Source organism: Anas platyrhynchos, chromosome 8, assembly GCF_047663525.1.
Source record: "Anas platyrhynchos isolate ZD024472 breed Pekin duck chromosome 8, IASCAAS_PekinDuck_T2T, whole genome shotgun sequence".
Taxonomy (NCBI): domain Eukaryota; kingdom Metazoa; phylum Chordata; class Aves; order Anseriformes; family Anatidae; genus Anas; species Anas platyrhynchos.
Genome location: NC_092594.1, coordinates 21,456,758 through 21,478,587, shown reverse-complemented (window position 1 = coordinate 21,478,587; position 21,830 = coordinate 21,456,758). Strand labels below are relative to the sequence as shown.

Genomic DNA, 21,830 nt, shown 5'->3' with positions numbered 1-21,830 from the left:
GCCCTTCTAGTGCTGAGGGCCCCAGACCTGAACACAGTGCTCCAGATGGGGTCTGACGAGCACAGAGCAGAGAGGGAGAATCCCCTCCCATGCCCTGCTGGCAATGCTTCTTTTGGTGCAGCCTGTCATACAGTCGAATTTCTGGGCTGCAGTCACACATTGCTGGCTCATGTTGAGCTTCTTGTCAATCAACAGCCCCAGGTCCTTCTCATCAGAGCTGCTCTCAATACATTCTCTGCCCATTCATGTCTGGGACCACCCTGACCCAGGTGCAGGACCTTGAATTTGGTCTTGTTGAAGTTCATGAGGTTTGAACAGGCCCACTTCTTAAACCTGTAAAGGTCCATCTGGATGGCATCACTTTTCTCCAGCATGTCAACCACACCATACAGCTTGGTGTCATTGGCAAATGTGCTGAGCTTCCAGGCTTTCATGGAGCTATAATCCTTCTTCCATGACCTCTGCCTGACCAAGATGGCTTAAAGTTAGCTTGCCTATGGCCTTGTAAGCTACCATCACTGTGCTGTAAACATCCTCATAAATGACTGACTTCTTTCCAGCATCTGCTCTGTGTCTCCCTCTGAAGTCAGCTGAAGGCATTAAAAAAGAGAAAGAGTCTGATACTGTCCCTTTTTCTACTTAATTGTCATGAATCTCTGCCTGATTTTCTACTTCAAGCTGAGCCAATCTTCCAGAAAATGTGCTGCGAGATATGTAGAAACTTCAGAAACTTCAAAATTAATGAGGCAGGCTGGTAATAAGTACATTTCCAGCCACCCCTCAACTCATTAACATGATGCAGTAGCCTTCTAAATATTGACTTGTAAGTTGTCTACAGTTTGTCTTAAATCCTCACTATATGCATATTCCTCTCAGTTCTCCTAACCTCAGTGTCACTTTTTTTTTTCTTTTTTTTTTTCTTTTTTTTTTTTTCATTCCTGACTACTCCAGACTTATTCTTTTGTTCCTTTGGACACTCATTTTTATTTTTCATCTAGTGTACTGCTGTATCTTCCTAAGGTCTGGTATCTCTGGTCTAAATTACTGAACCACAGCTTTTCACATCTATTAGCAAGAAGAAATGTTATTTGTAGTGCTAGGGGTAGAAGCACGGTATTTCAGAGACAGGTTTGGGCCTGAGCTTCCTACTCAGTTGACAATTCCAGGCTCCATCAGTGTGGTGCAACCCAAGGGATGAGGTTTTGATTATGCACTGCAAAAATATGATCAAGGCAATGAGCAGCTGCAGGAAATAGCTGAAATTCAGGAAAGGAGATTTTATTGCACTGCTAATCTTCAACATATTCTGAAAATTAGAATACAGGCGACTTAGCAGCAGGTGATTAGTGAGCCAGAGATTTATTTATTTATTTCTAATTTGACTGAAATATTATTTTTTCTGAAGTAAAGATCTCTAGAAGGCAAATATGCATGAGGAACTGCTGAGTATGGGTTGCTTAGGAAAAAAAAACAACACGCACAACAAACACAAAAACAAACAAAAACAACAACAAACAACAAAAAATGTTGGCAGGGGATTTTCATTCTACTCCATAGTGGCTGAGTTTCAGACTGATTACTGAATTGAATTTGAAGAATGACCTTGGAATTGATTGGTAAGGGAAGGAACAGATGTCTTAGCTCTCTTTGAGCTGTTAGAAAACATGTAATCCCATTTAAATACAAAGACTAGTTCTATGCGTTTTGGAATATTAAGAAGGAAATATAAGTCAAGAAATAACATGCAGAATAGGGCAGAGGATAAAATAGAAAGAGAAAGGAGCATGTGAGGAGACGATATGCACATGAAGACACTTGTTTCATAGGAAAGCTATAAAATAGCTACACATCTACACAGCCAGTTTGCACTGGCTGAAGTAAGGAAACAGGTACATTTCTGAGGACTGATGCAGAAACCAACCACTGAGTTGTTTCACAGTCTATGGCAATCACTCTTCTTTTTTTTTCCTCTTTATTTCTTCCCATAGCAGGTGTCTAATCATGTGTTAAGTGTGTAAGTCTGTAAAATTTCTTTACTGTGAGGGTGACAGAGCACTGGAACAGGTTGCCCAGAGAGGTTATGGAGTCTCCTTCTCTGAAGATATTCAAAAGCCGCCTGGATGCTATCCTGCGCAATGTGTTTTAGGTGATCCTGCTTGGTAGGGGGTTGCACTAGATGATCTACAGATCTTCCACCCTTGGCCATTCTGTGATTCTGTGATTGAGCACACCCTCACCAAGTTTTCTGATGACACCAAGCTGTGTGGTGCAGTCAGTACGCTGGAGGGAAGGGATGCCATGCATAGACCCTTACAGGCTTGAGAGGTGGGCCTGTTAGAAACTCATGAACTTCAACAAAATGAACTTCAACAAGGCCAAGAGCAAGGTCTGGCATCTGCTCTGGGGCAATCTGAAGCACACGTACAGGCTGGGCAGAGAATGGATTGAGAGCAGCCATGAGGAGAAGGACTTGAGGGTGTGGGTGGACAAGAAGCTTGACACAAGCTGGCAATGTGCTTTTCAGCCCAGAAAGCCAACCAGATATATTTTGCCAGTTGTATTTTTGTTGTTCGTTTCATCTTTCCTCCCTTTGCTAAAGCACAAGATCTGCAATTGTATGTCTTTGGATTCACAGCAATTCCTCAATACATATAATTCATAACTGTTTATTCCTGCATTTTATTTCATTGACACCTTCCATCCACCCCATCACCTTAACATTACTGAATTAACATTCCTGGTCTTAACTGTTTTGCAGAAATAAACCCTCTGTTCATAAATCATGTGCTACCTACAGGGCAGAATTATTCAAAGTCCTCTGTGGTTGCTTTATTGTCCAGGACAGAACAGCTGAGGACTCTGAGCTGAAAATCCCTAAAGTATTCCTAAAATAAACACCAGATTTAGCTGCCCTTTGCAAGTGCTCATGTCCTCATTGGTCTTAAATATCTGGAATATATTTGTGGTTGAAGAGTGTCTCATAGTTCTGCAGCTAAACCAGGATGAGATCTTCAGATTAAAAAAAAAAAAAAAAATCTTTCTCACTGATTTTAGTGATGTAAGTTTGAGTGACACCAGCAGATATAGCATGCTGTATTGTTACTGTAAATAAAACATGAACAGAGTTTTGTTTTGCTTAGTTGTTTTCGGGGTATCTTCAAACATTTCACAGGACAAAAAGGGAAATAATTATTTAATAATTAATTTAATATTTACTATGGATAGAAGGCAAATTCATCTGCCTTTTTGATTTTTAACAGCGTCTTGTGCTCTGTTTCTGACATTACCAGTTTTTGCACCAAAAGTATAACAAATATAATTAGTTGAAATGTCACATTTGATCAACAAAAGCAAGTCTCATGTAGTTTCGTGTTACCATTGGTCACATACTTAGTTCCTTAGGCTTGAATGCTTCTAAGGATAGACTGTATCCAGATTGGGCTATATCTTAATTATATCTTACTTGCTTATTTTGGCTGGTATATATACAATAAGTAATACAAAGATAGAGATTACATTCAGCCACCAATTTACCTAGTATTCAGGCATAGCAAAAACTTTTGTCCTTTTGGGCTTTGGAGTACTCGCTGTCCTTCGGACTAGAGAGTAGATACCACTGCCATTTAGCTGGTTAGCCTGTAGATCTATAAGCAATGATGAACCTGCCCTAATCTGGACCTGTGGAAAAACAAACAAACAAACAAACAAAAACAAAACAAAACAAAACAAAAAAAAAATCACTGTGATTTTCTATGTTTATATAAACATAGTTATATTTACAATTATATGTGAATAGTTTATATTTTTATTTATATTTGTATTTGCTCAGTTACCTCAAACCCTATAGAGGAATACAGGCTCATAGATTTATTATATCTGTGTTTTTTCAACACAAAACAAGAGCTCCTAATCAAAACAGTTTAAAAGTGATATAAAAGCAAAATACATGCAACCAGATGAAAAAGAGAAACAATTTGCTCCTATTCAAAATGAAGGTCTCTCACAGAGGTGGACTTTACCTCCAGGGCTGTTGATCTATGCAAATGCAGTTGTTCCCAATTTTCCTAAACCTTTTACAGTTCCTCTAGACAGCATGTTGTACATGTTACATAAAAAGAAAATGTGCAGATAACCTTGGAAATGTAAATTCAAGAGGCAAGGTGTAGTAGTTGCCTCACAGAGCCCATCCATTTCTAAATGATTACTCTGACAGCTGAACAAGTGCACGAGGACAATTATTTTTCTTTTTTCTCCCCCCCCCCCCTTTTTTTTTCCTGTTAAGTAGAAAGCTGCTCTGCGTGGACTCATTTCTGCTAGTACTTACAGCATTAACAAAATGTGTTCTCCTGCTAGATTTTCACATATATAGCTACTAACTGTAACAACTGTGCTGCTATGAAACTGTATCAAACAGCTCCTCATTTTTTCACTCTGAACTAAGTACCTTTTTTACCCCACTTTGACTTAACGGGAAAATTGGAAAATGTTTAAGTAAGTGATGTTAATAGGGCCCCACTTGGTACTCATATCATATATTAACATATCAAACATAGTTTAACAATCAAAATATCTCCTGTCTGGCAGTCAGGAAATTACGCCATAATATTAATGTACATGTCCTTATTAAATTTTACCTCTGTAATAGACAATCTGTTACAATGAACAGTAATATAAAGAACAGTAATACTGCTATGAAGAACTGTAATATATCACAGATATTAAACACAGAACTGCAAAGATAAAATTTCAAATATACACGCTTATATGTCTGAATATCTTTACTTTGAATAATTTTGCTGGATAGCTTTATTTGTCCAGCAAATAAACCAATAAATAAATAAAAATATAAATATATACAAATAAAAATAAACTAAATGAAAAGCTACATGCTGGGCTAACAGACATCATGGGGAGGAGGAGGAAAAAGAAGAAATAAAAGCACGATCAGTGTAAGAGAGTGTAGGATCACATTAAATCTGGGGGCAATCCCACCTCCTCTCCACCCATAGCCATCTCTCCCCACTGCCATTTCATACTTATTTGCCTCCAGGAAGGCAGATCCATTCATTGACTTGATTGAATTTTAACCCTGGTGGGAAAATATGCTTTCAGCCAACTCATGCAATGCACTACACATCTGCATATTTCCCCAAGGAAACAAGCAAGAGGACACAGCCAAGGGAGTGATGTGCTGGGTAAGAAGAGAAGCTGAGAAGCTGTCCATGTACAGCAACACAGAATCTATCAACTTAAGCTGGTTGTGGTGAAACTCCACTGTAAAGAGACCAGTAAGTTTTAGAAAAATCCTCAACAAAAGAGGTGGAAATATTTTTTCCCCACAAGTTTAAAGTAGCTTAAAATAGTATCTGTGTCTTCTAAGAACAATGCCCACATTTCCGAGAATTCTTTTTTTTTTTTTTTTTTTTCAATTTTGATTTCAGAGAAAAATAGTTATTTAATTTGGACTGAGAGTAACCTTAGATACCCAACTCTGATAAGCTTTGCTGTTTCTGGATCTCCTGCATTCCCCTAGTTTTATTGAAAAGAGATACAGGCATGTCATGGTTTAACCTAGCCGGCAGCTAAGCACCACGCAGCCGTTCACTCACCCTCCCCCCTCCCTCTCTGGGACGGGGGAGACAATTGAAAGTGAAGCCCGTGAGTTGAGATAAAGACAGTTTAATAAGACAGGAAAATAATAATAACAACAACAATAGTAATAATAATAATAATAAAAATACAATGATGATAATAGTACTACTACTAATAATGTGTACAAACAAGTGATGCACAATGCAATTGCTCACCACCCACTGACCGATGCCCAGCCTAACCCTGAGCAGTCCGGCACCCCTCCCCCGGCTAGCCACCCCTATATATTGTTTAGCATGCCATCAGATGGTATGGAATACCCCTTTGGCTAGTTTGGGTCAGCTGTCCTGGGTCTGTCCCCTCCCAGCTCTTACTGCACCCCTAGCCTGCCCGTTGGCAGGACAGAGCAAGAAGTTGAGATGTCCTTGGCTTGGTATACACGCTGCTCTGCAACAACTAAAACATTGGGGTGTTATCAGCACTCTTCTCATCCTAAGTCAAAACATAGCATTCTACCAGCTACTAGGAAGAAAATTAACTCTGTTCTAACTGAAACCAGGACAAGGCATTAGAGTTTAGTATCTGTAATGATGGTGCCATCTGCATGACGTATCTCTCTGGAGCCCTAACATCTGGGAGTGGTTTTCAGCCAAGTCGTATGTTCTTTTAGCCAGCAGTGCTGCCAGAAAGCTGCACAGTTTGGAAGCAAATCTTCCCAACATATATTCTCATAGAATTGTACAGTAATTTGAGCAAACAGAATTCAACTGTTCTGAAACAGAGGGAGAAAAAAAAGTAGTTTGAACATGTAAATAAAACTGACATACAGCCTGAGCAGATTCTAATGAACTTCCACACTTGAAGTTTAATTTTTATTGCTCCGAAGAAATCCAAATGAATTGACGCTTTCTTATGGGAAATAAATAAATAAATAAACAAATCCATTCAAATACTGAGATCAGTGATGGAAGCAAACAGAAAAATGGAGAAGAAGTAAGTTTTGCCAGCTTGTGTTGACCGACCTTCTTGTCTACCAGCACACTCAAGTCCTCCTCAGGGCTGCTCTCAATCCATTCTCCACCCAGCCTGTATGTGTGCTTAGGATTGCTCCAAAGCAGATGCAGAACCTTTCACTTGGCCTTGTTGAAACTCATGAAGTTTGCACAGGCCCACCTCTCGTTCATATACATATAGATTAAATTGAGGATGAAGAACCTGAATGTAATAATGAGCTTTACTCAAGATCTATAGGAAAACTGTTTTACTGAATCTGATGAATAAGGCAAGGTTTAACTAAAATATTTTGTTTAGATAATGCTGGATGGAACAGCAATGTTCAGCTGGAGTAGAGGAGCAAGAACAATGACATTACGTACCATGTCCCTTAATATAAGATTTAACAGTAGTTTGGTATGATAGTATATCTGCTATAATTATAGCTTTAGCAGTTACCAGTCATCCTATAAGTAGTAAATAATAATTAACAGTGGAAGTATTTTCCAGCCTTCAGAACATCTTCTTGTACAATGTTATCTTTGACCTGCAGAACAAGCAGTGTGCTCTGCCTCCATCTGTCCACCTATGAGGCACAAGCAAGATGTTAGTAACTTCCATCACTTACGGAACAAACTCACTTTTATTAGCAGTTCCCTTGTTAGGACACTGCAATGTCACTTGTAAGAAACAATCTGTGCAAATAGTGTGCAAAATTGTCCTCTGAGGCTGTATTGTTTATTTGGGAAATATTTGACACATATTCACCCGTCCCCTGGTCCAGGGCCACTCTCACCTTTTCTACTCTCATCCATCCCTGCTGCTACAAGACATCAAAGTACCAAGCTGCTTGCCTTGACATTGGTTGACCTTGCAGAAAACCAGCATGTCAGGTAGCACCCATGAATGTGGAGTCATCTGCATTATGCCCTTTCTGATATGGAAAACAGTGACCTGCAGTATCCTGCATCTAGTAACCTGCAACTGTATCCTGGTTTTGGTTTTGTTCAGCTTCTTCACAGTTGCTGCTATGATGCCATGTTTTGGATTTAGGAGAAAAATAATGCTGATAGCACACTGATGTTTTAGTTGTTGCAGAGCAGTGCTTACACTAAGTCAAGAACTTTTCAGCTTCTCACACCACCCTGCCAGCTACCCACCTACGCCACCTACCCAGCAGCAGGCTGGGGGTGCACAAGAGGCTGTGAGGGGACAGAACCAGGACAACTTACCCAGACTGGACAAAGGGATATTTCATATCATATGGCATCATGCTGAGCAATTAATATGGGGGCAGTTGGCCAGGGGCATGGCTACTGCCTAGGGACTAGCTGAGTATCAGTCAGCAAGTGGGGAGCAATTGCATTGTGCATCACTTCTTTTGTTTATTATTATTAATATTATTATTGTTATTGTTATAATCACTTCTTTTCTGTCGTATTAAACTGTCTTTATCTCAAGCCATGAGTTTTACCTTTTCTTAATTCTCTCCCCCAACCCACTGGGGCCAGTGAGTGAACAGCTGAGTGGTGTGGAGCTGCCTGCTGGCTTAAACCACAACTTGGACTCCTGGAAGCCTCCTTCTGAGCTCCAGCAGTTTGACATGTCCCTGTTCTTCTGTCACAGTTTCCTCTTCACCTTGTTTATCTTTGGTCAATTTAAGCCTCTCAAAGGAGAAAATAACTCTTATTGGATGTCTCTACACTCCACAGCATACCAGGCCCGATGAGAGTCAGAGCCTCTACATCACAGAATCACAGAATCTCTAGGTTGGAAGAGACCTCAAGATCATCGAGTCCAACCTCTGACCTAACACTAACAGTCCCCACTAAACCATATCCCTAAGTTCTACATCTAAACGTCTTTTGAAGACTTCCAGGGATGGTGACTCAACCACCTTCCTGGGCAGCCTGTTCCAATGTCTAACAACCCTTTCAGTAAAGAAATTCTTCCTAACATCTAACCTAAAACTCCCCTGGCGCAACTTTAGCCCATTCCCCCTCGTCCTGTCACCAGGCACATGGGAGAACAGGCCAACCCCCATCTCGCTAGAGCCTCCTTTAATATACTTATACAGAGTGATAAGGTCACCCCTGAGCCTCCTTTTCTCTAGGCTGAACAAGCCCAGCTCCTTCAGCCGCTCCTCATAGGACTTGCTCTCCAGGCCCCTCACCAGCTTCGTCGCCCTTCTCTGGACCCGCTCAAGCACCTCAATGTCCTTCTTGTAGCGAGGGGCCCAGAACTGAACACAGTACTCGAGGTGCGGCCTCACCAGAGCCGAGTACAGGGGGACGATCACCTCCCTAGCCCTGCTGGTCACAGTGTTTCTGATACAAGCCAGGATGCCGTTGGCCTTCTTGGCCACCTGAGCACACTGCTGGCTCATATTCAGCCGACTGTCCACCATCACTCCCAGGTCCTTCTCTGCCTGGCAGCTCTCCAGCCATTCCTCTCCCAGCCTGTAGCTCTTCTTGGGGTTATTGCGCCCCAGGTGCAGGACCCGGCACTTGGCCTTGTTAAACTTCATACAGTTGACCTCAGCCCATCGGTGCAGCCTATCCAGATCCTCCTGCAGAGCCTTCCTACCCTCAAGCAGATCGACACACGCACCTAGCTTGGTGTCATCTGCAAACTTACTGAGGGTGCACTCAATGCCCTCATCCAGATCATTGATGAAGATGTTAAAGAGGACCGGCCCCAGCACCGAGCCCTGGGGGACGCCACTAGTGACTGGCCTCCAACTGGACTTGGCTCCATTTACCACAACTCTCTGGGCCCGGCTATCCAGCCAGTTTCTAACCCAACGAAGCGTGCGCCAGTCCAAGCCAAGAGCAGCCAGTTTCTTGAGGAGAATGCTGTGGGAATCATTGCATCATTGCAAGTCTAGATGAAAACACACTGTTTCTCAGTTTAATTATTTTCTTTCTTTTCCTCCCTGAAAGCAAACAAAAAGAGCAGTGCCACCATGATCACCTGATGTTCATGAGCGATGAACATAGTCAAAGTGCATTGAGTCATACTGCTAGCCAATGCTGCCATTCCACATGCTTGTCAGCCTCCTGCATTTCACACAATACTTTTATTATTATTATTATTATTATTATTATTATTATTATTATTATTATTATTATTATTATTATTATTATTATTATTATTATTATCATTATTATTATTATTATTATTATTATTATTATTATTATTATTATTATTATTATTATTATTATATTTTTTTAAATAAAACTAGCTAAATGTAACCTTTCTGCTAGATTTACTACTTCTGGCCTCCTTGGGCTGTTCCCAGGACCCAGAAAAGTCAACAAAATTAAAGCTTTCCTCTGCGTTCACCAGAGCTTTAGATCTTTCTGCTGCGGCTAATTAATCTTGTTCATTAGTTACTCCCCAGGTCCCATTGCCTCTTCCTCATCAGTTCGTGCTAGTGCACATAATTTTTGTCTTTTAAACTTTAATTGTTGCTGTTCATGCCCTTCCTGTAATATATTAAGATTAAATCCCCACAGATATACACCTTCCCTCTTTTGCCAATGCTTCAGAGACTGGGGAGCCAGAATATGGCAGGTGCAATACAGGCCAATTAAAAAGCAAATTTCTGCTAACTGATGGGTAATCTTCAGTGGAAATCACAAGTGACATTCTGGGATACCTGGGGAAAATTTTCGTTATGTAAATTCTTTCATTGCTGGCACAGCTCTGACACCTCTGCATGTTGTAGCTGTTGAAAAGTTCCCTATACTTTCAGCCTTGGATTTCTTTCCTTTTGACCACTAGCTCATATATACTTTTTTTGTTTTTTTTTAGCCAAGGAACAAAGGAACTCAGGAGTAAAGTGAGTTAAACCAGGAATTAATCTACTTGTTATTTATTTCTGCTTTTTATTTATTTTTCTTTTAAAACTACCAGAAGCAAACACAAAAGCAGAAAATTTCAATTTACTTACTAGTTCTTAATAGAACTATAATGATATATATATTATATATATTTTTTATACATTACTATTTATTATATGATATTTAATATATATAATGATTATTTTTGTTATCAATTGCAAAAGTGATGTCATCTATACGCTCAATCAGTATCAGGAGCTCCTAATATAAGAGAAAGAGCAGTGTATTTTGAAAAAAAAAAACCAAACCACTGTTAAATTGAAAATCGTACAGTCTACATACACAATTCAGACAAGTGATGGAACAGGAGAAGACAAGGTGAAGTGAAATACCCAGGGACACATATGGGCAATGTCTTCGCCATCTGCAGCATTTTCAGTTAGGAAATTCTGCCTTTTCTTTTTTTTTAATATTGCAGATTCTTTTAAAAATTGCTGGGATTCCCTTAAAGACTATTGAAACACCAGCATAGCCAGTAGGCTCATTGCACTAACCTCAATGGGCTGTCATTCAGCATAAGGAGCTTTGGAAACTGAGCCTGAACTACTTTTCTAACCAGGGGATCTCATCAGACAACAATCAGCACATATGAAGAGGAAATTTCTATTTTCTAGGGTCAACAGCAGGAAAAATCAAAGTCTGATACCATCTGACTTCATGATCTCTGTTTGAAAGGTGAATCCATAGTTTTGGTATTGTATTCCAGACTTGCACTGCATGAAAGTGAAATAAAATGGAATTGTGCAAGCTAAAATCTTTAGTGTGCTGCAATGTCCACGTAGCCCTTTCACATATGTATCAAAAAATAAATTACATTTTCTCTTACATTGTGCAGAGTTCTTAAAAAAGTGTTTTCTTTTGTGTTACTGTGGGGGAGTATTAAGTCTGAATTCAATTCACATAACATTAACAATGGTGCTTGCAAATCTTAAGATCTTTTGTCTTTGCTCATTTCCCTTTTTTTGACAACACTGTACCTTCACAGTGCTTCTGGGACACAAGATGATAAACGTCTGATGCAGTCATTATTTCTGGTGTTTGTTTTCTCTTCCAATGGTTTATAAGAAGAAAAATCCGTTTTCAATCTGAAACAGGTATTTGAATAATTTCCTTATAACATCAAATGTGTTTGTGATTTTGTGTGTGTATGTATGCATATGTATGTTTGTTCAGAGGAGAATATTTAAACATATGCAATTTACCTTACAAGCACCATACCAAAACTATATGCATCAGCACATTATATACTATGACTGCAAGGCAAGAGCACTTGCATTCTACTAAAAAGCTTTAAAAATGTAATTCATCTTCTACTTGGCAGGGGAGGGAGAAGAGAAAAAAAAGAAAAAAGAGAAGAGCGGGGAAGGGAAGGGAAGGGAAGGGAAGGGAAGGGAAGGGAAGGGAAGGGAAGGGAAGGGAAGGGAAGGGAAGGGAAGGGAAGGGAAGGGAAGGGAAGGGAAGGGAAGGGAAGGGAAGGGAAGGGAAGGGAAGGGAAGGGAAGGGAAGGGAAGGGAAGGGAAGGGAAGGGAAGGGAAGGGAAGGGAAGGGAAGGGAAGGGAAGGGAAGGGAAGGGAAGGGAAGGGAAGGGAAGGGAAGGGAAGGGGAGAGGAGGGGAGGGGAGAGGGAGAGGGAGAGGGAGAGGGAGAGGGAGAGGGAGAGGGAGAGGGAGAGGGAGAGGGAGAGGGAGAGGGAGAGGGAGAGGGAGAGGGAGAGGGAGAGGGAGAGGGAGAGGGAGAGGGAGAGAAGGCAAGGCAAGGAAAGGAAAAAGGAAAAGGATTTGAGTCATTTTATCCATATGAAAGCATGCTGCTGTCTACAAGCAAAGTAACCACCATTATGGCACTAAGACTAGAAGAAAGGCCTGGCTATGAACTTAATAAATATGGTACAGTCTAAAGTTTGCAACTCGGTAATAACTCTAGGCTCTCCTATGTGGAGAGTATGTGGAAGAGTTTCCATCAAAACAATATAGACTTTCTTGATATGAATGCACATGCTTAAGTTAAAGAAATATTTGTGATTATCGGGAAAATTATATTTTAGAATTACCAAGCTCATATTTTACATTCTTAAAATTAATTTATTTTTCATAAGTCTTTACTAAAAGAATCAATTTCAGGCCAGGGTTGAAACTTCTGGTGTTTCTGCAATAAAAAGAAAAATAAATATTTATAATTCTTGCCAATCAATATTAATATGGTCAGTTGTAAACAAACCCAAGGAATAGATGCTTGAGAACATAAGCTTACAAGATTAGCAAATGTTTTGATATCTTTTTGATAAAACAAGGTGAGAAGAAACAGCTTGACAAGTTTCAAAAGATTAAAAACAGCTTTATTTTATTTATTTATTTATTTATTGCTTTCAGAGAGTATAGGGCACATATATGCTAGTGTGGTTGCTGTACCAAATGAGAGTAAAGCTTGCAAAGAGGGAAGAAAGTCTTAGAAGGGTCAGTGCCATAGGCTACCCAGAAGAAGGCAGTAGAAAGTTGCATCATGATGAAATAAACTCATATGTGACAGCAGCCAAAATATAATATGTCATCTGACAGGACTATTCAGTGTACACAAAACAGGGATTTATGTTTTTTTTTTTTTTTTTTTTTTTTTTTTTCCATCAAATATTTAAAAGAAGAAGGCTTTTATTTCCATCGTCTTCTATCCTATATAGTATATTTATTTTGTGCGAAGTTTCACATTATGAGATGTTGAAGACCAGTTCCTGTCACCTTCAGCACTATATTTTGCTTTTCAAATGTGAAATCATTAGTTTGCAGCTCAATCAATAGGACTGTCATTTTCCTTAATGCCTGTAAAATTCCTGCAAAAAGACCAGTTCTTGGTGTTCTTGTCTGAACCAGATGCCTAGGTCTGTATGATTGAAGAGAAAGTCCATTGATTGAACTGACTTTTCCTAAATAAGAATGCTTTCTGAGTTCTTAATGGTAGTAATTTGTATAGCCTTTGTTCCTCACTTTGTACACAACTTTATTTAAAAATCCCATTGACTAAGTTTGTAACAACATTTGAGCCTGATAAAACTATATAACTATCATAAAATAGGAATAGTTTGTACATACTCTGTGATTTCATTTAGAAACTCCTGGAGAAACTTTGATTTTTTTAAAATGTTTCTGTTGCCTGTTTTAAGTCAGTTCCAATACCCATAGTTTGGAAACTGTCCCTCAGTTTGGAAACCTATGTCTTTTTTTTTTTTTTTTGACTCACAGTGCTTAATGTCTTTATTTATACATGTAGATATAACACCTCATAGAATCATAGAATCATAGAATATCCTGAGTTGGAAGGGACCCACAAGGATCATCAAGTCCAATTCCTGGCACCACACAGGTCTACCCAAAAATTAAGACCTTGTAACTAAGAGCGCAGTCCAAACCCTTCTTAAACTCTGACAGTCTTGGTGCCATGACTACATCTGTAGAATCATAGAATATTCTGAGTTGGAAGGGACTCACAAGGATCATTAAGTCCAACTCCTAGCAACTCATCCTTCACATTGTTTCAGACTATAAGAGGCTTCAGATTTTGTATGCTGTCATTTTCTTTTTTTTTTTTTTTTAATCTTTGAATGCACAATTAAAAAAATCATATCATCAAATGGCCAGCCTATTTCAAGTAGTGAATCTGAAATTTGTGAAAAAATGTGAAATAAAGATCAAGCAAAATTTCTTATGCAAATTTACAACTGTCAAAATTAATCACTTGTTCTTGCATTTATAAACCATATGCTATATTTTTGACTACATGGATATGCTAAATGGATAAAGACCTCTTGTTTTCTCAATAACATTGATACTCAATAATGCTGATACAAGAAATTGAATTATTCCTGAAAATGAAATAGAATTTCACAAGTACTCAGATAAAGTGTTCTACGGGTGTAATAGTTTTTGTATTAAAACATTGTTTTATATATTAGATATATTTAGATACTGTGGTTGTGAAAGTAATCATCAGTATATCTAACGTTACATCTATATACATTGTCATGATGGATTTAAAGGATTTTATGGTAAAAAACCCTACTCTGAGACAAAATATATATATATATATATTACTTGTTTTGACATATTGAGTCTATGTAATAGCCAACCGTATTTTTCATTTTACAGATTTGTTTTAGATAATCGCTTACACAATTAAGGGGCTGCAAAGCCAGTGATGTGTTCCACTCATTTATTTTACTGACTAAGCAATTTTTAGTGATGTATTTTATTTAAAAACAAAATGTTTTGGAATAAAGTAGCACCATGCCTAATAAACTATGTTCAAGCCAGTTATCTAAATTCCAATTTTAAGCTAAATCTGGAAATAAATAAATAAAAGAAAAAAATGTAGTTTTAGGGCCCAAACAGTCTTGAGTATTAGGATCTGATCTGCTTGCATGTGAATTATCATACTTTATAATATTCCTCTCTTGCTACTTTCTTCTTAAGTCTTGAGGAATCACAGTATTTCTTTTCTATATGAGTTGTAAGGCAACAGAAAATAAATAGCATCTTTTACAATCACACAATGTCAATACACGTCAGATTAAGAGCTCTGGAGAATGATGATATCTGATACCATCAAGGAGATGGAATAACATCTACATGAAAAATAACAGTAACAAAACATATTCTTTGTCTTTGTTCAGTATTTCACAATCTTTGTTGCTTCAAAGATTTATACCTGGATGAGGAAGTACAAATGCATAAACAAGATGGCAGGATTGCTGTAATTTGGATAACTAACTTTACAAAAGATGGATGCTGTACAATATACTTGATGTTTAGCAATTATTTCTCTACCTATGTACTGTAATTACAAATAGAAAATACGTTTCGTATAAGGACAAGCCCAGTATTTTTATTGTGGCTGTGTGTATGGGAAAAATATTTGTGTTTCTTGAAAAAAAATCTATTAATTGAAACAAAAATCATTGGAAAAAGTTTTCTTGGAAAAAACATGAAAAGGATCTTCAGGGTTTTAATTTGACTAATTGTGTCTTTTTGGATTATCTTTTTAAAAGATTAATCATATTTTTTATTCCTGAATAAAAACTTGTCCTGCTTTCAAATGTTGAGGAGGACACTATTCATACTAACCTACTATATTACAGAGCAATCCATAATCATTTGGTGGTTTCTTTTTTTATTAGCCAGGATGCTGTTTTAGAGTCAATCTGTCCATTGTGTATAATGACATCAAATATCTGAAATTAAATGTTGGTATTTAAAAAAGGGAAAAAAAAAAAAAAAAGTTACCTAAAATATGAAACAATATTTACAAGGAAAGGAAGGAGGCAAGGGAAATGAAGCCTGGAGAGCTAAGTTATTATACACTGCTAAACCAACCAAACAAAAACAAAACAAAACAAAACAAAACAAAACAAAACAAAAACACTCATATGGCTGAAAACCTCAACATTGGGTAATTATATTTCTAAATCATTTTTTAAGCTATGAAGAATATAATTTATTTTATAACATTCTGTAGTGTTGTAGTCAATACAGACAGGCTTTTTGAGATATTAGCCATCCAAAGACTTTTCACTAATTTGAAGAATCTCACTGTGCATTCACTAAACTGAATTCAGCAGTAACAAAGCCCTTCTCTGTCACACCAATAAACTCAGTCAATAGCTGAGTATTTCTTCAATGAGTTAACTGAATTTAAAGAAACTGTAATTCTACTTCTCAGATATTCAACTTTATTTCATACAGTTTTCAATTTGCAAGCAAATTGTACTGCTTCATATAAAGTGTACCAGACTTGTCTTTCCTGTAATTTTTGTCTACGTTGTCTTACAATGTTTTACATTGCCTACAGCAAAAGGCTTACTTTACTGCTTCTGAAGGTTAAAAAAAAAAAAAAGGTTTGAATTGTTTGAATTACTTTTAAGACCTCAGTGAGTCAAGTGAGATCCTAAAACAAAATCTTTCACATGTGAAAGTAGTTTTCTGCATGTAAAAGATTATTTATGTCTACAAGATAAGTTTACTATTTCTGATGAACATAGAGATCGTAATTTGATCAAGAGGCAAACAGCTTACCTCTTTAAAGTAAAGCCTAGGTTTAATGATACTTATACAAACAGAAAGTTTTGAATGTAATGGAATGTTTGGAGAGAGACCAAGAATGTAGAGATTGCACTGTGCCACTATTCCTTCATCATTCATACTCTGATGATGATTAATTTCTCTATTTTTAATGCTACTGAAAAGCAAAATTTTGTCCCACACCCTGAATATTTTAGAGTGGACAGCACAATGATTAAGGAGAAAATTTAATTCTTTGTGTGGTACACAACTAATTTTAAGAGGATTTTTTGATCTGCAGAAGAATTCTGTTATTTTTGTCTACAAGATGTGAAAATTCTGAGAAAGACTTGCATATTATGGAATCAGGAATTAGATGATCATGGTGATTTGTTGGACAGTTGTCCTGGTTTCAGTTAGAACAGAGTTAATTTTCTTCCTAGTAGCTGGTAGAATGCTATGTTTTGACTTAGGATGAGAAGAGTGCTGATAACACCCCAATGTTTTAATTGTTGCAGAGCAGCGTGTATACCAAGCCAAGGACATCTCAGCTTCTTGCTCTGTCCTGCCAACGGGCAGGCTGGGGGTGCAGTAAGAGCTGGGAGGGGACAGACCCAGGACAGCTGACCCAAACTAGCCAAAGGGGTATTACATACCATCTGACGGCATGCTAAACAATATATAGGGGTGGCTAGCCAGGGGAGGGGTGCCGGACTGCTCGGGGTTAGGCTGGGCATCGGTCAGCGAGTGGTGAGCAATTGCATTGTGCATCACTTGTTTGTACACATTATTAGTAGTAGTACTATTATCATCATTGTATTATTATTATTATTATTATTATTATTATCATTATTATTATTACTATTGTTGTTGTTGTTGTTGTTATTATTTTCCTGTCTTATTAAACTGTCTTTATCTCAACTCACGGGCTTCGCTTTCCATTTGTCTCCCCTGTCACAGAGAGGGAGGGGGGAGGGTGAGCGAACGGCTGTGTGGTGTTTAGCTGCCGGCCGGGTTAAACCACGACAACAGTCCATTTGGAACTGGGTGATGAGAATGCAAAGGTGAGTTACTATATTTCCCTTTCAATATATTACCACTTAGCATCTGCACAGAAACACACCTCTTTATAAACCTTAAAACTAACATGGTAGCATGTTAGTCCCAGTAGCTGTCACCAGAGGAAGTGGAGGTATTTGGCCACCTCTAATCAATGGCTTATGAATATGGCTGAAAAGAAAAATATTCAGAATTGCCATGTGTTACAAGATACTGAATACTAAGCACAAACCTGCTTTTTGGACAGCTCTGTAGTTACTGGTGAGTTGCTGCAAGCTTTCAATTTTAGCTGATATATTTTTGATGGTTATATGCAATATCACCATAAAAATACAGGAACTCTTTTGTAGATGCCATATTTGAGTGTTCAAATCACATGGCACAACAAATTAGGGACCACCTGAAGAGACTGGATTTTAATATCAGGTACATATGGGAGCACTAATAGGTCACCATAGCAGAATCAGCTGGGGAGGACAAAAATGGCCACACTTGGTCCCCAAAGACAGTCTTTTTGGTGGCAGGAAAAATGCCACCCGGTTGCATTAGAAAGCATCCCTGATGGAAAGGTGTGTTAATATGGTTTTAGCAGGCTCTGTTCTTTCATCAGGAAAACAAAGCTCTCTTGGGAGGAACCCCAAGGCTATTTTTGAGAATTTCAATAGTATTATGATCAGTGATGGTTAAAATCACAGCAGGGACTTTATGGAATCTTTTTCCCTGTGCTTGCCCGGAGAGTAAATGGCAAACCAATGCTTCCCTTGTGATAGTCTCACACAGAAACCTGCCAGACTGCCCGCACCTGGGGCAAACTCAGTCAGTGGTCCAGTCTTCCCAACACTAACATGGTTAAGAAAACCAGAGAAGCATCCAAAAAACTACCTCTTTTCTCTAACTGGAGAAGGGCTCTTGTGTGATTTTGTCATTGATGCCGTGGCCAATATGTTGTGGAAGCAAATGGAAGGATATTTAACCCCAGAGCACAGCACTGACTAATATAAGAAAAATTCAGCAATAGGTAGAAGAAAACAAAAGACTTATTTGTTCATTCCTTTCTGCGTTCCCTGAAGTTAAGTTCTACAGGTAAAACTGTCAGCTCAGTGTTAAGAAAATGTACACAAGTAAGTTTTGTGTGATATGCAACAGAGAAAATGGATGTGATAAAGATCTTGTGAATAATTTATGGACTACCATTTGTTTATAGAAAGTGTGTCTATCCATTTAAAAATGACAGATTGATGCATATCAATTAAAAACTTATTGGGTAGTTGATTTGTGAAAAGGATCTGAAATCAAGACCATACTTATTTTGAATATTTTTACCTACTTTTTCATGTAACTAGAATGACAATTATAACACTAAAAGGACATTTTCTGTAGTATTTCAGCACAAACCATGAGTAGTGTGGATTTATCCTGTGAAGGTCAGATACCACCAAAGCACACATATCTATTAGCATTCAAAGCAGGGATCATTGTAATTCCTGTTGCCCTTCATACTACATGCCTGCACTGACTGATGTAACGAGAAATATATAAGGTACTTTCTGAGCTGCTAACAACTTTGTTGAAACATCTATGTATCTGGTCACCAGTACAAAGGCATACTGTGAATACAGAAAATAATGCAAGTCTCATTGCAACAATATAGCTCGGTCAGGAAAAGAGAACTATTTTTCAGAAATGATGTAGTTACTTTATTTACATATCACAGAGCATTTTAGTCATGCTGGGAACAACATGAACTTCAAACACAAGTGTGTTCTTTGTGTACAAACTTAATCCTGAAATCAGTCTTTACAGACTACATTAAAGCCATTGGTGTTATAGTAAAGTAAGGATTAACTTACTTAGTTTTTTGTTTGTTTGGGTGTTTTTTTTGGCTAAATTACTTTTTATATAAAAACAATTTTTAATTTATAACAATTATCACCATTATAGGAAAATTTGAAAAACAAACAAACAAACATATGAGGCATTTCTGTCATGGGAAGAAACCTCTCCTGCTGTACTTTCATAGTCTTCTTGGAGTGGTATGGAGTCCAAACTACACCATAAGGCAACACATCATATTTAAGCTATTTACAGGCATGACACCTTATCCCTCTTTTGGAAGAGCTACCTGCCCTATCTGAAGCATATACTGGGTTTCAGCAGTTCCTCTATCAGCAACAAGACGTATTTTCTGAGGTGGGCAGGTACAGCATGTTATCAACATCATGAGAGCTACACCTGAAAACTACTGAATGAGCAGGAGCCATATTTTTATTCCATGTAACCTTTCTGCTCTGCTTGTCCTTAGGAAAAGGAAAAAAGAAAATAAAAGAAATCGCACTGCATGTTAAATGCAAGCAATAATTTACAAACTGAGTGACCCAGGAAGATAACACAGAGAGATACAAGCTTTTTAGAGCTTTCTCTGTAGTTGTGCCTGCTCATACCTATCAGTTACAAGATATGAAAAGGATGGTGGCAATCGTGCTTAAAATTAAAATCCTAAGCACACTATTTTGTCTTTCTGGCTTCAGCAGTTTATCTCTGTCATCTCCAGTCCACCAATAAGATTGAACCCAGCAACTTTAAACCCTGGCCAGAGGTGCCCAAGGGCAATACGGTCCAACACTCTCTGGAGCTACAAGTGCAGCTTAGGGCCCTTGTGATAATTCTTCGTTTTATGAGTAGTCATCTCACACCACTGACCCTTTCCAGCTTTTTTCCTAATTTACAGATGGCCATTTGTGACAGGTACCCTATAATTTTGATGTTTCTTCAGCCACCTTTTACTTCTTTTTTTCAAATATATGTATTGCTTCTTTGTTTAAAGCCTTTGCTTTCCCTCTCATTTGTACTACTTCTGAGTTGAAAAATTGAATGTAATTTACTAAAGCAAACAGATTAATAGAGAGAAAAACAAGAGACATTAAATAATAGTCTCAGCAATTAGATAAGGAAGGAAATTAAATAGCTTAATTCAAGGGCCTTAGCATTCTTCAGTACAGGGCTTAGTTTGAATTAATACACAGTGTACACACATTTATAAATGTCATATATGGGTGACTCTTTAAGAAGTAAGATTGAAAGTAATAGCAAAAAGGATTAATCCTTATATTTTCAGTAAAAGCACTTATTTAAAGTCTGGTGAACTACTACTGTAATAAGAATGTTATTACTGTAGAAACTAAGTGCTGTAAATGAAACAGACTTCAGCTGTTGGAAGAGCTCTCAGATTTCAAAGTAAAATAACTAACTAAATAAATAAATACATATATTATTCTTTTTTACTATTACTTTAATCTCATTAGGGTCAACCTTCTGGTTTGATGGCCACTTTGACTATCACAGTCTAATCAGCATTATGTTGAATGCCAGTATTTTTGACAATCTGCTTTATTCATTTCAGTGAAACATTTTTCAAGTGTTAGTTTAGCTGAGACTGGAAATTGCGAAGTAATTACACTGTATGTCTTCTGCTTTCCTGAAAAAGCTTGTTACTCTTTTGCTCAGTTTCAGAAGTTTTAAAGGCAAAAAGTCAAAGTTTATAGAACATAGAACACAAAAGCGTATTTTTATCTATTGTCAAGAGCTGAGAGGCTCATTCAAAAATGTGTAACAGAGCTGGAGGAAAAGTTTATATATTTGTTTGTTTACTTATAAGCTGTTTCTAAAGGCAGATTGAGAGAATGCCTAACTTAAATGTATTTATTTTTATTGGTGAAAAAAAATACACACAGTCAATCTCTCTAATAGAGTATGACTGTGAACAGTATCACACCACCCAAATGGATTATTCTTTATCTCCCTTATATGTTAAAAAAATAAAAATACATTAAATTAAAAAAAAAAAGAAAGGGGAAGGGGAAGGGGAAGGGGAAGGGGAAGGGGAAGGGGAAGGGGAAGGGGAAGGGGAAGGGGAAGGGGAAGGGGAAGGGGAAGGGGAAGGGGAAGGGGAAGGGGAAGGGGAAGGGGAAGGGGAAGGGGAAGGGGAAGGGGAAGGGGAAGAAACCAAGGCAACTGCAGTCTAATTCTATCACCTCCCTCAACCTTGCCATGAGGTGATCAGTAGATGTCATTTTTACAATAGAAAAAGGCCAGTTTTGCTGATGAGGCAGCAAAAGGATCAGTAATAACTAGAAAGCTGCGGACAGAGAAAAATATTTGATAGCTAACAACAAAAAAACAGCAAAGAAACAAAAACAGAAACAGTTTTACTCATGTATTAAGAGCTCATAACATACATG

The 21,830-nt window shown here is 37.9% G+C and overlaps 1 long non-coding RNA gene across 2 annotated transcripts in view; it reads right to left on the bottom strand.

Annotated features, from left to right (window-relative positions):
• Window positions 1–21,830, bottom strand: part of LOC119717671 (uncharacterized) — a 41,607-nt gene that overhangs the window by 13,490 nt on the left and 6,287 nt on the right. The window contains exon 3 of one of the 2 annotated variants that reach the window (XR_005267676.2): window positions 3,290–3,678. The exons of the other annotated variant lie outside the window; for it this stretch is intronic. This is a non-coding gene — a long non-coding RNA (uncharacterized lncRNA). Of the gene's footprint in view, window positions 1–3,289; window positions 3,679–21,830 lie in introns of those variants that run through there. 2 annotated transcript variants of the gene reach the window in all.